Source organism: Mus caroli, unplaced genomic scaffold (assembly GCF_978045245.1).
Source record: "Mus caroli unplaced genomic scaffold, Mus_caroli_1 scaffold_2, whole genome shotgun sequence".
In the NCBI taxonomy this organism is placed as follows: domain Eukaryota; kingdom Metazoa; phylum Chordata; class Mammalia; order Rodentia; family Muridae; genus Mus; species Mus caroli.
This window is the reverse complement of record NW_028227257.1, coordinates 100,519,541-100,536,599: the sequence shown is the minus strand read 5'-3', so window position 1 is coordinate 100,536,599 and position 17,059 is coordinate 100,519,541. Positions and strand designations below refer to the sequence as shown.

General features: G+C 39.6%; 1 protein-coding gene across 3 annotated transcripts in view; it reads left to right on the top strand.

Annotated features, from left to right (window-relative positions):
- The window catches only part of Ppp1r1c (protein phosphatase 1 regulatory inhibitor subunit 1C), a 108,583-nt gene that overhangs the window by 72,647 nt on the left and 18,877 nt on the right, over window positions 1–17,059 (top strand). The window lies entirely within an intron of this gene.

Genomic DNA, 17,059 nt, shown 5'->3' with positions numbered 1-17,059 from the left:
TTTAACAAGGTCACCTCACATCTTCTAGTCCTAACACTATTCCCTTAGGTAATTGCCCCTCTACGCAATAAATTAATTAGCACTTGTGAAATATTTCTTTCAAAATATTTCTCTATTGATCTTTCACAATTCTGTGTGCCTGTAGCATCTTGCTTATGATATTTTCTTCAACGTTCCATTTCCTCCCCTGCTATTAGGTAACTCGGGTCTTTAAAAACACACCTGTAAATACTAACATGAAGAGATGTGGGAGAGAGATTCATTTGGCAAATGTTCTTAGTCTATTTGGAAAAGTGGGTATCTATAGATTCCTTTGTACCAATGCTATTCATTCTAAAAATTGTGAAAACAACAAAAAACACTTTTCTCTTGGATTTTCTTAAAAGGTGGCAGAGAAAGGGTCCTTTAGTTATGATTTAATTAATCTTCCATAATTACTTGCTATATTAGTTTTTTTTTTTCATTGTTAGGACCAAATACCTTGCAAAAACAACTTAGTGGTTTGCAGTTTCGAGGGTACCATGCACTTCAGCAGGCAAGACCTGGCAGCTGGACTGGTTCTGTCCATGATAGCAGGAACTGGCTGCAGATTGTCTTATTGCTGAGGTAGACAGACAGACAGACAGACAGACAGGAAGGAAGGAAGGAAGGAAGGAAGGAAGGAAGGAAGGAAGGAAGGAAGGAAGGAAGGAAGGAAGGAAGGACATACTGAAAAAAACAAGGACTGAGCTATAACCTCCAAGCCCACCCCTAGTGTCCAACAGCCAGGTCTCACAAGCCAAAGACTCTGCCACCTTCCAAAGTATCAATACCAGCCGGGAATCAGTGTTTAAACCTGTAAACCTGTGGGGGGCGCTTCAGATTCAAGCCCTAACTTGTGAGCTTTGCTTCCTAGATGTAATGTAAACTTAAGAAAATCTTCTAAGTTGAAGTCAAGCCAGAAATGAAACCTATGTGTGTAAGAACTAAGATTAAATTTCATGGCTGCAACAACAACAAAAACAAAAACAAAAACAAAACAACTGAAGTCAGCCAATGTTTCAAGGTTTAGATAGTGTAGACTTTACATTATACCACTGTGCTTGAGTGTGTGTGTGTGTGTGTGTGTGTGTGTATACCTATGAACTTAAGAATGTATTTCTCCATCAGGTCTCTGTGTATCTTGCTTTCTTATTAGCCTGGGGCTTACTTATGAAACTTATGAAACTTGTCTCTTCCTCCTCAACACTGGGATTACAGGCATGTACACCACTCCTGGATATTTTTGTGTGTCTTTCAGAATCAAATTCAGATCCTTACATTTGTGTGGCAATCATTTTATTGGTTGATCCCTCTTTCCAGCCCCAGGCTGCCTGCTTTAGAATATCAGGACATTTCAAGTTCTTATGTGACTTTTAAAAATTAAGATACATGTTCCCAGATCTCAAAGCTGACAGGGAGAAAGCTCTAAAAGTTTTGATTTTAATGAGCATTAGTTTTAATTATCGATAGATTGAATTTAGTTTTCGAAATCTTGGAAAAGGAAATATTACAGAGCCTTGTTGTCAACTCTAAAAGTGTACTTTCATTTTACTAGGATGAAGTTGAATCTTTGGAGGTCTTTGCTTTTTGTATACACATTCCTAGTTTATAGACAGGTATTTTAATCCTTTCTGATCCCTGAGATTATATATGTATGTATATGTGTGTGTGTATACTTATAATATATATATATGTATATATACATATGTGTATGTGTTTGTGTGTGTATATTTTCACATAATTGCATAATTACTCAATAACTTGAGAGGATCCCTTGGAGCCTCTCCAGTGTGTGTTCCAGTGTGTGCTGGATGAATACTGTTCCTCTGCACCCTGGTAATTGGCCAACAGATCTCCCGGGAATGTTTTGATCCCTTATATAAACACTCCAGGAACAAGGGGCCACGACTCTGTGTTTTATTCACTGGCAATGAGACCTGAAGGGTTTTACACAAAGTTCTCATAGCATGTAAAGAACGAAGAGCTTGTGAGGAGAGCGCCCTCTGCTGGTACGTAAGATTTCAGATGTTCTCTTGGAAAGTAGTGCTTAAGAAATCAGAACAAAATGTATCCTTTTCAGCACAAAATGGGCTTACACTAAATGAATAGTCAGCAGAAGGAGTTCTTAGTTTTGGTGTCCTTATATTGTGAGACACACTCTCTCTGTATCTTTTACCTTCCAACTATTATGTATGCCGATTGGATATTGATTTGTTTAGAAACTAAAACCAAAACAGGGTCTAGACATGGTGGGCAGGTTATTTGTTTTTATGGTTTTTGTTTGTTTGTTTCCTGAATAACCCTAACCAAAGCCAGCTTCACTCTCAGATTCTTACCCTTGAAACTCTCTGGACTGTCACATACTAGGGCATTATTCTCAAGTCTGAAGATACCTTTCTTTATTCTGTACAAAGGAATAGCACACAAACCTGGGATGGTCTCTTTCAAACTAACTAACTTCCTGTACATTTCTTCTTTAAGACACTGATGGTGGTCTTCACTTGGGAAGGTCACAAAAAGAGAATGGAGTAAGAGAAAATTGAGCCTTGATGGTTCTAATGTGTGTAATCTTTAAGCAACATATCCCTTGCCAACCACAACCAAGTTTCTCATTTATTTCTTTAATGAGGAAACTAGTTTAAAGGGAGTCATAATGAACTAACAAAATAGTGCAGACCTGGCAAGCAGCAGCGGCATGCTAACTGCACTTACCAACATTGCTGGGAAGACTGGGTTTGACAGAGGTTCAGACTGAAGGCTTATTTCCTGCCCAACACTCTGCATGGCCATGCAACACGCTCACCCATAGAAACTCCTTGTAAAAAGTCAGCACATGACTACTCCAGTTACATAATCAACATTTATATATTTTTGGTATAAAGAAAATATCTGGGGAGTGGGGTACTGGAGACATGAGTCAAGAACACTGAAGCCAGGCGGTGATGTCGAATGCCTTTAATCCCAGCACTCAGGAGGCAGAGGCAGGCAGACTTCTGAGTTAGAGACCAGCCTGGTCTACAAAGTGAGTTCCAGGACAGCCAGGGCTATACAGAGAAACCCTGTCTTGAAAAACAAAAAACAAAACAAAGCAAAACAAACAAACAAACAAACAAAAAAGAACACTGGTGCTTTTCCAAAGGACCTGGGTTTGATTCCCAAGACCCATGTGGCAGTTCACAGCCTTCTGCAACTTCAGTTCTAGGGACTCCAATGCATTCCAGCTTCTGCAGGTGCTGCACACATGTTGTGCCCAGATACAAATGCAGATACAACACCCATACACATAAAAATCAATCTTGAAAATTAAAAGATTGAAATTAGAGTAATCCTTACATGCAGAATTATCAGGCCCCAACCCTGAAATGAAACCATAAAAGAAGATGGATAAACAGTATCTCCCACAGAATTATTCCAAATAGACCCATGTCTCTGTTAGCTCTCTGTTGCTACTTAGAGAGAAAATGTTGGTTTTGTTATATTAGGTTTTATCAAGATAATACACCGTGGTTTTATTATCGAAGTGGTTTGAACTTGACTTTGTATGTGTGTAGAGGGACAAGGCGCCTTGGTGCTCTCTAGTTCCCCAACACGTGTTTTGTCACTCTTTATTATCAGGCAATGAAAAGAAATCATAATAGAGACGGTATAGGTAGGGGCTAAGTCTAAAAAGCTAAAGCTGGACAATCTCTGTTTGAGTTCCAGCACTATTTAACTCTCTGACCTTGAGAATGCTGTTGGATGCCCTGTCTGGTTTCACTGCCCTGGTATTTATGATTCATCTACAAAAATGAAAACTTGGTATGAGCTTCCTAGGGTTGCATTGAAAATTGTCACCAACCCATGACTTAAAAGGCAACTTTTTTTCCTTATACTTCAGGAGGCTTAAAATCTGAAATCTAGGTGTCCAGGTAGTCTCTGCAGATAATCCCAACCTCTCTGCAGCTGGAGTCACATGACATGCACGCTAGGAGCTGAGCTTGGCTCTCTGGAGAAGCAATATACATTCTTAACTACTGAGCCGTCTCTCCAGACCCTTTACCGATTTTCTTATTCTGCTTATGACTAAGTCCTGATGTTCAGTCTCAGTGTGTGTGTGTGTGTGTGTGTGTGTGCTTGTTCAATAAAACTGCTCAACAGTTGACTGCATCTCAAAGTCTGGCCATCTAAGATTTCATTTTCAATCCATGAAAAAACTGTTGTCCTCCAGGTGTTGTGAAGGCCCCCACTGTTCTCCATGTGCCCAGATCCAAATCCTCAACATCGTTTTAATTACTCCTTGGTTGTTGTTACATCCAAGCAAGATTTGATGGATCCTGCTTGACAGTAATCCACCTTCCTGTCATACCCACTTGATCCTTGAGAAAGTACCCTTAATACAGCTTGTTGTATTCTTAATACTGTACTAGCTTGGGCCTCCCTCAACAGTTGCCCAGCTGACCAGTATACACACACACACACACACACACACACACACACATACACACACACACACACACATACACACGATACACATATACAAAACAAGTTTAATATATCAGGAATATGGATAAAATATATTTCCTTTAATTCAGATAATTTAATATAATTCTCACTATTTGATGAAAAATACTGAATACATTCCACTGGAGAATGGAAGAGGCAAGGGAAGGTCTTCACAATGGCCATAAGAGGTAGCACACGTATTCAGTAAGGAGGTTATGTGCAAACTGCATCTACACAGTACTCCTTCAACACATGGATGACACTTACTACAACATTTTAGGATCATATTGCATATCGACAAGAGTTCTCTACAATTCTATTTGGTTTATGGTTTTTGATGGCTCATTTTATTTAAACTATATTTCTAGATCCTGTTTAATTTTTAACAAAACTGTAAGATTTTGGATCCAGAATTTGGTTTGAAACATTTAAGTGTATGCAGTTGAGAAAAATGAAAGGCACGTGTGTACTTTCTGGTTACAGCACCCTCTAGTGTTCACATTACAAAACTGGGAAGAAATGGAATGTGAGAATTAATAGTGCATAGTGCTCATTAAGGTGTAGCTGCGTGTATCACACACACACAAACACACACACACAAATACAAACACACACGTTGGGTTCTAGGTAAATATGTGTGTGGCCTTCTAATTCTTTTGACAAGAGGGTGCACTCTATCATAGTACAGAGTTACATGAAGCAGCTCTGTAGAATGCATAAACCATTTGGATAGACACTCGTGAAGTCTGGATGCTGCTATTAGGGGAATACTCAGGATATAAAGCATCTATTATGTTTGAGATTCTGGGAGCCTCGATCACATGGCAGTGATGATGGATGGAGAAGAGTAAGAGAAGATTCATTCTAATATACAACAAACAGTGGTTAGTACTTCTCCCTGGCCCTGGCCCTCTCTTTGTTCCAGGAAATAAAGCTACCTAGTCCTCTATTTATAACATATACTCGTGTGTGTGTGTGTGTGTGTGTATTGTAACTAGTAAAACTTCTGGATATCATATGTATATACTTGCATATATTATATATACATACATATATGTATATATATAATAGCATGAAAAAACTTTCACTTAATAGTTGTTGTGTGTCTCATGTACATGATAACATGCTAAACCATACTGAGAATACGGCAAAACTTCATATCCTATATGAAGCCGTACCCATTCATAATGGGTACAAATGTCTTTACTTTTTTCTCTCCTTCTGACCAATTCCTTATCCTGTATATTACGTAACTGGTGTCAAGGATGGAGGAGCCATGTGCACCAAAGAGGCAAGTAGATACCAACATGCTCTAACTACATTCAAATGGACACTCTCAGAGACCATTCTGAAAACATCTCTCCTTTCCTTGGAGCAATCATCCCAGAACTACTTCTCTGACCAGACAGACACCCATACTTACCTCCCAACAGAGTTGGCCATTCCCTTTGCTTGGTTTCCCTCAAGTGCACACAAAAAACTCTTACCTTAGTCAAATGAATCTGGTAATCAAGTAATGGGTTCTGACTTTATCCATGAAAGGAACAGAAACACACTTCTTCTTTTTAAAATATTTTTATTAGGTATTTTCTTCATTTACATTTCAAATGCGATCCCAAAAGTTCCCTATACTCCCCCCAACTCCCCTAACCATCCACTCCCACTTCTTGGCCCTGGTGTTCCCCTGTACTGGGGCATATAAAGTTTGCTAGACCAAGGGGCCTCTCTTCTCAGTGATGACCTACTAGGCCATCTTCTACTACATATGCAGCTAGAGATACGAGCTGTGGGGGTACTGGTTAGTTCATATTGCTGTTCCACCTATAGGGTTGCAGAGCCCTTCAGCTCCTTGGGTACTTTCTCTAGCTCCTCCATTGGGGGACCTGTATTCCATCCAATAGCTGACTGTGAGCATCCACTTCTGTGTTTGCCAGGCACCGGCATAGCCTTACAAGAGACAGCTATATCAGGGTCCTTTCAGCAAAATCTTGCTGGCATATGTGATGGTGTCTGCGTTCGGAGGCTGATTATGGGATGGATCCCCAGGTGCGACAGTCTCTAGATGGTCCATCCTTTCATCTCAGCTCCAAACTTTGTCTCTGTAACTCCTTCCATGGGTGTTTTGTTCCCAATTCTAAGGGGCAAAGTGACCACACTTTGGTCTTCGTTCTTCTTGAGTTTCATGTAGAAACACACTTCTAAAGCAACAGATGGATGCACACCCGTGAAACAAGGAATATTCAGCATTTCAAGCAACAGAACTCTGAGAGGTGGGGAGAGGAGACACAGTCACAACAAAAGCCTCAAAGCATTAAAGTGGGTTTCAGAGTGAATCTGACAGAACCACAGCTTGTTCACCATCTCTAAAACGTAACTGTATATATCTGTTATCAAGTGATCTCTGGAAGTCACCCTGAAGGACAAAAAAAACCAGGCTTGCCAAATTTCACCTTGATTTGGTCACAGAGCCTTAGTTATTGTGAAGGTCCGTTTGTAAGCCCAGTTCCTTATTCCCTTCCTTTTCTGGCTCAGAAAAGCAAGGATTGAGCCGTTGCTGCATATTTCAATTATTCTAGCAATAGAAATAGCATATTAAGATTGAGAGAGAGATTTTTATAAAAGCACTGTCAGGCATTGAAGGCCTCAGTAGTATTACCAGAGAATTTCTCTCATCAACAGCAACCTACAGGGAGAAGAGACATTCTGTCCTGTGTAGCTGCTGCCTACTCCTCCCTAGGGGACCAAAGGATCACAGCTGGTAATGTCTTATGGAGCAAAGATGAGGCAGCTGAGAAAGTGCAGCGCTCCACTGATTCTGGTGGCACCCGTGGAAAGCCACAATGACTGGCTGAATAATGTTAAGACATGAAGACTGAATATTCTTACTTGTAAAGACAGTCACAAACATACCCTGAAAAATCCTTGTTTCTCTTGGTACAGGCTGAGAGTATTGTTGGATTTGAAGGGACCTCATTTGGGTCTAAGACTCTATTGCAGGGTCGCAGGTATTTACAACACTAAGATCCCCTGGATTTTGTCATGTTATTAAAGTAGTATAAAGGAAAAATTGTGGAAGAAAAACGTGATGCTCACATTTTTAAATATTCACAGTATCTTGGTGTGAGACAGAGGGGACGGAATGATTAATAGACAGTTTTCTTTTCCACATGGGTTTATTTTTGCAGGGTTTCTGTTATGCACATCTGTCCCCCCACACATAAACACACACTGCTTTCCAGGAGAGTAACGAGTTCTAAAGATACTCCCTGTGACGGTAAGACATGGGTAACTGCGATTTTTCCTCCTAAAACGCTCATCAGTATTTTACGAAGCTTTACTCTTCAATTACACCCTGAATTTTTTTTAAAGCATTTGGATGCCAAGGATGTTTTCTTCTACAATATAATTAAATTCTGGTGCAATTCACCTTAGGCAAAGTGGGAGATGCACTGTCTTTCATCGCCTCCAGCTTCTGGCACAGAAACAACCCCTCAAGAATTTGCTGTGTATAATGATTCCTCTGCCTGCGGCTACTGTCTGCTCTGACTGTAGGGCAGAATCAAGGCCCAGTGTATTGGTGCTTGTACTTTATTTCCAATGAGTACAAGACTCATAACGTGATGCAAGAAAATGTTTATGACAGAGAAAGGACAGAGGAGAAAGCTGAGCACGCGGCATGCCCGTTTTGTCTTTGCCATCACTAGATTTTAGTTTCTGGTCAAATAAAAGTGTTTATAAATACACACATAATTCTCTCTCTCTCTCTCTCTCACACACACACACACACATACACACACACTATACATACACTAATGCAAAAAGTATTTTTAAATTATACATTCAAAGAATAATTTATTTTCAATTTTGAGTTACGAATGAGACTTAGCTTTTTTTTTTTTTTGAGACAGCTTTTTTTGTGTAGTGAGAGCCACTAATAACTTTTTTTTTTTTTTTTTTTAGAAAATATCAGCCCACAGCTTGTATTTACCTGAGTGTCAACAGTTTTCCCTCGATTTGTGACAGCTCTCAACACACTGATTTCACAATGTGTATGCCTGCTTTCCACTCTCACGCTTATATTTGATCTTCACAGTTATTTCATTCTATTGCATCCTATGGCACTCCCTCTCACTTCTTCCTTCATAAAAATCTTACTTAATTTTTCATTTGTATTTTAAATACATTTCCCAAATATGCATGCATCCACAAGCCCCATTGTGTTTACATTTTTATATATTGATATAATTTGAAATTCTTCAGTTTATAATCTTTCTGTATTCACAGTGTGTGTGAGTGTGTATATGTGTATGTGTGTACATGTGCATGTGAACATGTGTATGTAGTATGTACATGGGAGCACATATGTGAGTGCAGTGACATCCATGTGAAGGTCGAGAACATAGGAAAAGAGATATTGTCGTTGAAATGTGACTTGGTACAACTTTTTGGAAAAAGCCAAAAATGTACTATCTCTTGCTTCTTGGTTTTATTTTTAATCTGTTATAACCATAGTGTGGGAGTATTCATTGAATATGATAAGACATTATGTGAAAAAGTCTAACTTTATAACTATCCTTGTCTAATATATGAAAATAGTTTTGTGAAGAAAATAGAGTAAAATATTCACAAAAGTTACTGGTATGAGACATTGTCTTTGAGATAGAAACTGAAGAATTAAAATAACAAATCTTTATAAAGACTTATTGACTATTACATAGACTATATCAACAATCACATATGACAGGTAGGTATTCATGAGCTCACACAAACATAAATTCACTAATCAACACAGCGCCATGAAAGGTCCCTATGTGACTGAAACAGTTTCTGAATAATAGAGCAATCTTTAGAAGTAAACTTTCCCCCTTTTTTTCTTGCCATGAAAAGAATAATAATGTTCTTCATACAAATTATACTTTTTGAACAAAAAAACGTTTTTTAATGTTAATGCACAAACCAAAGAGAAAGATAGTGAATACAGCAGAGGTTAGTAATTGTGGGATCAGCAGCTTCTATGTTTGCCTGAGGCCTATTGAGAAGGGTCTTTCCGTCTTTAATCACACTATTAATGTTTCTCTGATCTTTTCCATACTAAACTGAATTCTGTGGTGATTATTAGTCTTGTTCTTACTGCTGGAGTTGTTGGCATGATTTATTCCGTCCTCTCTCACACGAACCTTCCTTCCTTGGCTCCCTCTCTGTGCCACTCAGAGCGAATCCTTCCCATCTCCTCATTGTTTCTTTGTCCACTCTTCTCTCTCTGATCTAGGAATGTTGGTGTGATTCATGGACAAGCCTAGATCCTCGGTCTATGCTATGTTACTAAGAAGTCTCTATTCCACAGTCTTCAGATCATTATATACACACGATGCCAACTATCTCTCACTAAAATGCCACATACCTGGATCAGACTTCCTAGGTATTCTAAGGGAGTTTCTTATGTGCCTAATAGTCATCTTAAATTGAGCTGGTCTCTAACAGGCACAATTTTCTCTTCTCTATCAAATCCCCAAACCACACTTCTCATGATGTTTTCTTTCCCTCAGCTAATGACAATTCCATTCTGCCAGCTGAAAAGCCATTGTCTTTTGTAATTTGCAGTCACCCTGACACTTCATATCTAATCATCTAAGGTGCCCCACTGGCCCCCATTCCGACCACTCCCAATCCCTACAGTTTCCACTCGTGTATGAACTGCTGGTATTTTCTCTCAAATCACCCACTGATGTGTGCTCCTTTGACAAGTCTGTAAGGCCCAGGACCCAGGCACTATTTGCTCTCTCATCTTCTCCCTCACTAGCTCACTCTGCTCGAAGCACAGTAGCCTTTTTGCCTTGTATCCTTTGTAATATGTCTCTCTCTCTCTCTCTCTCTCTCTCTCTCTCTCTCTCTCTCTTAACTTTCCTCAATATCTAAGTGAGAACCCCAACCTCCAGGTCTTTTATGCTTTTCTCAGATGCATCTGTTATGGGGGTGTGTGAGGGGGAGGCAGTATACCATGTAGCCAAGGATATCTTTGAACTTGCTACATAAATGCAGATGATCTTAAATTTCTGATTCTGCCTGAATCTCCAACTTCTGGGATTAAGGGCATGTCCCAGTAAAGGGCATGTCCCTCCATGGTTTGCTTTATGACACTGGGGCTCAGACTCTGCCCCCTCATGCAGGTTAGGCAAGCAGTCTTCCAGCTTGCCTACAGCCTTACTCTGCACTGCCACCGTGACCATCATTGCCAGCCCTAATTCCAAGTAGACTTCTGAGACCTTTCTCATGATTCCCAGGATACTTTTATCTCTGTAATATTTTTCCTCCAGTAGTAGCTCATGTTAAATAATTATTGTCTAGACTTCCTGCTAAAAACAAATTCAGTAAGTTTAGGGTTTGTTGTTGTTGTTGGTTTTGATTTTCATGTGCTAATACATAGACAAATTCCCTGAACAGAGTAGGTCTTCCAAAATGTTGGCTGAGGAGATGGCTCAGAGGGCAAAATGAATGTTGTATAAGTATTTGGGTCTCTACCACCTATGTAAATGCTACATAAATGTAGCCACTTACACATAAATCTATTATAATCCCAAAGGCAGGGCATGCTCAGGGGAAATTGGTTAGCAAGAGTAGCCCAGTTAGCAAGGTGTTGCTTCAATGATAGACCCTGCCTTAGTAAATAAATTGGAGAGCTATTGAGCAAGATGGCTGAAGTAACTCTGGTCTTTCACTGGTATACACACGCAAACCCACACATATATGAACCTGCATACACTAACATGTCCACACACATGTAAACCTGCATAAAACATGCACACCCACACACACATGTAATCATGCATATACACACATGCCCATACACATGTGAACATGCATATACACACATGCCCATACACATGTGAACATGTATATACATGCATACCCACACTCATGGGAATATGCATACACATGCATGCTCATACATAGGTAAACAAGCATACACACACATGCCCACATACAGGTGAATATGCATACACATGCATGCATACATCCACATACATCCACATGCATCAAAATATCTGTTAAATAGGTGAATGAATTCTGAGAATCTGTAAGTTTCACATCTGTCTAACACTCACAGGGTGCTAAAGGAAAGGGATGGTTAAAAGGGGGTTAATCTTAAATACCTCTCATCACACATCCGTAGTTGGCCTTACTACATGTTTTTCTTTGTTGGTCAGAATTATAAATGTTTAATTTTGATTTTTGTGTAGCTTTCTAAGCTGCTTTGTATAGCTTTTAAAGGCTTTATAAGTTGTGCACAGGTAATAATTTTTAATGAGTTCTTGTGGGATGCATCCATAGCCTAGGAGATATTTTTCATCAAGTGCAGGGAATGATGCTAATTCAATGATCTAATCCAAATGCTGACATCATCCCTAAAGAGCACAGTGGTCCCTCTCCAATCAGATTTCCTTTTAGAAATGAGTATCATTCTGTAGTTTTCAGCCGTTTCCTTTTATGGGATTTCACAGAACCTTTTGCTTTGCAGAATTAAAAGCCTACATACATAGTCACTGATAGCAGACAAGTAAGTATTCTGCAGTAGATTATTAAAGTGGGACTTGTAGGCAATTGTTGGCAACTATTCTCCCTTGAGTTTGCTAGAAGAATAAATAAGAAGGGGTGTGGAACTTTTATAGTAACTCACCATTTCCCGCTCAGAGGCTGAACTGTCGATACATCTTGATCCTGATGCCTTAAGCACTAAAAACAGCCCCTTAGAAATGTGCTCGGGAAACTTGTAGAGATCTAGTCTTCGTTTAAACTTCCAAAGATAAAATAATTACTAAATGGGCAACCACTCCTACTAACTTTGAGTCTGTTGGTGTTCATTCATAACAGGCTGACTGCATTTGGAGTTTGTTTGGCCATCAGAGTTCATGGGTAGCAGTCAAAGCATTGGGAACAGAGACTGCCATCTAACAGAAGGAAGTCTGTCTCCACAATTAGTGCAGCTAACTCAGGCAGTTTTCTTATCTTTTTATTTCCTTGGCCCTGGGGAAGTTGCATGGGTTCCCTACGCCACTGGCCATCTATTTTTCTCTCCTACCTCGTAAGACGTTCTTGCTTCAGACCTGTGTTTGGTTTAATGTAATCAAGACAAGGATAAATAAATTTGCTAATAGGGTCATATGCAGAAAGCCTGATATAAACATGCCGGGCCTGTGTGAATCACATTACTTTTTTCTCAGTAGACAAAACATGTCTTGTGCAAATTCGTTTATGCTGTCTTAATAAAAAACCCCAGAGGAACTAGAGCCCCGGATGCTTTCAGTAGACTCAGTCTCACATGCTGGAGGAGAAGAAAGAATAAACAGCTGGGTTTGCTTTTATCTAGACAGCAGGGTCAGACTTAAGACTTGCACTGTGCAGTCCACCATTTCTGTCTTGATTTTTGTAAACGAAATTCTGCGATCGCACGGAAGAAAAAAAAAACAACTATGAAAACGAATCTTTCAAAGGCAATCCCAGCTGGAGCCAGAAAGCACTAAAATAGATCCCAGCTGTTTGGATTATCTCAACCCAAGAACAACTAAATCCTGCCACAGAAAGCACTACTGCTAGTAAACCTGAAGCTGTGGGTAGCTAGAAAGCAAAGTCCTCACAGACCACCCCAGGAAGCAGTAGCTTGGAAAGGCTAGTGAGCAGATCAGATTAACTGTTAGTTGTGGTTTTAGCTGTCCCAACCTCTCCTCCTTGGAATTTCAAACCAATTTAAGCCTGAGCACACTTCATCAGATGTGTGTGTTTCCAAGTAAGCAGAAGCCAGTGACTTTTTGGGAAATCTTTACATTTTTCCACCTCTAAGAAAAAAAAAACGCCTTGTATATTTTATCAGCATGCTAATCAACTGTAGAAGCGCTTGTTCCTTTACGAATTGTGACCACCAAACACCTGTCAAAAGCAACTTGAGGAAGGAAGGATAAATTTTAGTTTTCAGTTTTAAAGGATGTAGTTGTCACTGAGGGGAAGATGGGAGAAAGGAACAAGAGGGCTTACTGCACTGTTTATTTAGTAAGAAAACAGACAGAGATAAAGGCTGGTGGTCAGTTGGTACAGTCTCTGTGAGCCCTGTGAACCCACGACGGCTGATTCTGTGGGTTTTCTTGTGGTGTCCTTGGCCCTCTGGCTCCCATAAGCCTTCCTCCCCTCTTCCACCATATTCTCCCAGCCTCGTGTTTGGCTGAGAATCGCATCTGTTTCCATTAGTTGCTAGGTGAAGCCTCTGATGACGGTGCGTCTAGGCACCAGTCTGTGAGTATAGCAGATTATCCCCTAGGTCTCGGGGCTATCTAGCCTCAGGGTTCTAGCCCTCCAGAAAATGTCAGGGGTGGACTCCCTCTCATGGCAGTGGGTCTCATCGGTTGGCTGCGTCCACAATTTCTGTACCCCCTTTACTCCAGGACGTCTTGTAGGCAGGACAAATTATAGGTCAGGGGTTTTGTATCTGGGTTGATGTCCCAATCCCTTCACTGGAAGTCTTGCCTGGTTACAGGAGATGGCCAGTTCAGGCTCCATATCCCCTAAGGTTAGGAGTGAGTCATAGCTAGGGTCACTGTCACAGATTCCTGGTCATTTCCGTTGCACTAAGCTTCAAGCTCATCCCAACAGTTTCTTGATTTCTCCCTTCCCTTTATATCTAGGACCCAAGCCCATTCACTGGTGCTCCCTAGTTCAGGATTCAGGGTTGGTGCTCCATGTTCATTCAGACTCCTCTGGAAACACTTACACAGGCATACACTAAAGCTTACCTCTGGAATGAGCCTAAATCTCATGAAATAGAAATCAAAATTAACTTCCACAATGGGTGTTTCCTCTCATACTTAGATTTTCCACCTTTGCTTTCTGGAGCCAAAATCCAATTTGCATTAAACGGCACAAAGCAAATTCTATGTAAACTTAAAAAAATAAGAAGAGAAAAATGGTAGATAACACACAGGACTCTTTCCTTTACTGTTGATAATCGTCACCACCTTGTTAATTAACCTGTAGTGTTCTGTCTTAGTCACCTATTTCATTATTAATGAAATGAATAACACTGCATATTAATCTCTGAAAATGAGGTTTAGTGATCTTATTCTCTGGGTACAAAAATCTTCTATGTTTTACTCTGTTCTAGGAATATCTCTCAACACAGCAATTTATAATCATTTAAATATATTACACTTTAAATGGTTTTAATGTATTCTGTTTTCATATTCACATATTCATAAATTATATATTTGAAACTAGTTTTCATTTGAAAGCCTAGCCAAAGGCAACTCATTTCCAATATAAATACTCTCTTAAGGAGCTATGGATTAGCTTTTCTTAGGATACGTGCTGCTCATTTAATTAGGGCATTCTTATCCATGTAGACTTAACAAATCCATCCTATAAAATGAGTTGGTATGAAAATGGATGCTATTTATGAGTGGGGAGAAGTTTGGAGCCCAAATTTATTTTGCCACCTAATATGTCAAATTCATGTTAAACAATTCTCTCAAGCTATAAAATTGGAAAGAGAAAGAGAACAAGCTATGTAGTTCAATATTCTCTTTTAAAATAAGACTAAGAGAAGTTAATTGGTAAAGAATGTTTTCCCAACCTTAAACAATAGTAAGTTAGATGACATTTTCTTTTTATAGCCGATGGAGACCAGATGAGGTTTCTTTTTGTTGTAACTCTCTGAGCCGAACATTTGAGCTGCTGATGACCAGATAAACTTGGTTTCCTTAAATACTGTGCTTAATATTTATGCTGACTCCTATTTGAAAAGTTAGTCAGGAAATCTAAATAAAACATTCCAGATACAATCTTCCAGCACTGACACTGTAATCTTAATTTCCCTAAAAATAAATTTAGACACCAGGCCAGTTTTTCAAAGTTGAATATTTTCAGGTGATAGCTAATGTTTCACCAGACATCTTATACTTCCATCTAAAATCCCAAAGTAAAAAACCTCCATTCATATATATACATATGTGTGTATATATATATATATATATATATATATATATATATGCACAGTCTTCCCAGACAGATGAAGAGACAAAACATTATTTAAAATATAAAACCTTTCATATTTCAAAGACCTCCTGTTTCCTAGGGCTAACCAACACAGGATTAAATGGGAGTGAATGAATATGTAATTTCCAACATATTGAATTTATAGTTTCTATACTGGTAAAGGGCACATTTCCAACTTCAGAGACATGATGATTTGCACTGAGAAGATTCCTTTATTCAAGAGATGCATAGGTAAATCAGGAAAAAAGTGTAAAGTTGACTAACATAGGGGGTTGATATGGTGTTGCTAGATATTCAAATGCTAAATACTAGTCCCTAAGGTCTGGGCCTCCCATGAGAAAATCTGCATCTATACCAAGTGATGCTATGTCAAACTTGCCTCCCTCCAAATTATCCCTGATTGCTTAATAAGGATGCATATAGGCTGGGCTGGGCAGAAGAGAGCAGAAGGATCAAAGGTTCCAGAAAACAACTGAGGTAGGCACCATGAGAAGAGCCAGAAAGGAAGAAGGAAGGAGATTGCCATGGGGTAGTTGGATCGTGAGTGCATGGCCCTGAGGACTGGCCTGACAGAGGCAGAACATAAGAAGTAATATCTTGGGGATAAGCTTATTATACATCTAAAGGTTTCTGTGTTTTTTATTTTGGAACAGTATGGTCTGAAGTTGGGTAAAAAAAAAAAACATAGTTATTTAAAGACAATTTTAGGGGATGTAGCAACCTCCAGAACAATATTAACCACAACAAACTAATGAGTCATTAAATGTCATGGAGAGAGCACCAGGGCAAGCGTACCTTTAGAAGATCAGAGCAGTTGTACCTTCAAGAAGAAATGAGTGCTAAATGTTCACAAGGAGTAAGGTATAACAGGGGAAAAGAAAGGGCTTTAGTGATGGTGGGGGTGGGATGGGGGTGGGGCTACACTGGGGCGGATGGCAGGGTTAGAAGAGATGTGAAGGTGCAGCTAGTGATGGCAGCTCTTATTTTTTTGTGTGGGGCAAACTTGGTAGCAAGAGGAATACACAGCCTTCAAGGAAGTTTTCTGAGCTTTTGTTTGCTTCTTTGCTTGTGATTAAGCTGGAAGTTACTTGAGAATATTTCACAAATGGAGGAAGAGTAGGATAGAATAGGATAGGATAGGATAGAATAGGATAGGATAGGATAGGATAGGATAGGATAGGACAGAACACAATAGAACACAATGGAAATGAACTGAGTTCTAGGTAGAATACAAAGGCAAATTCCTGTGATGAGAATTAGGGAGGGGAGTGGACATCTTACAGATGCCTGTCACATTCTGGCTACCCCTGACTCTACTCTCCTTTCCCTGGTTTGATGCCTCGATGACATGGTTGCAGAGCTTGTGACTGTGCCAGATTGTTTCTTTTCTCTTCTTCTACATGTCTACTCTCATTGTTCTCCACATCTTCTCACCTTCCAGAATTGTTACTTACCTCTTAGATGTCAGTGTCCACCAAGACTGGGGAATCTAGAAGAAAAAGATAATCACGTTTTATTC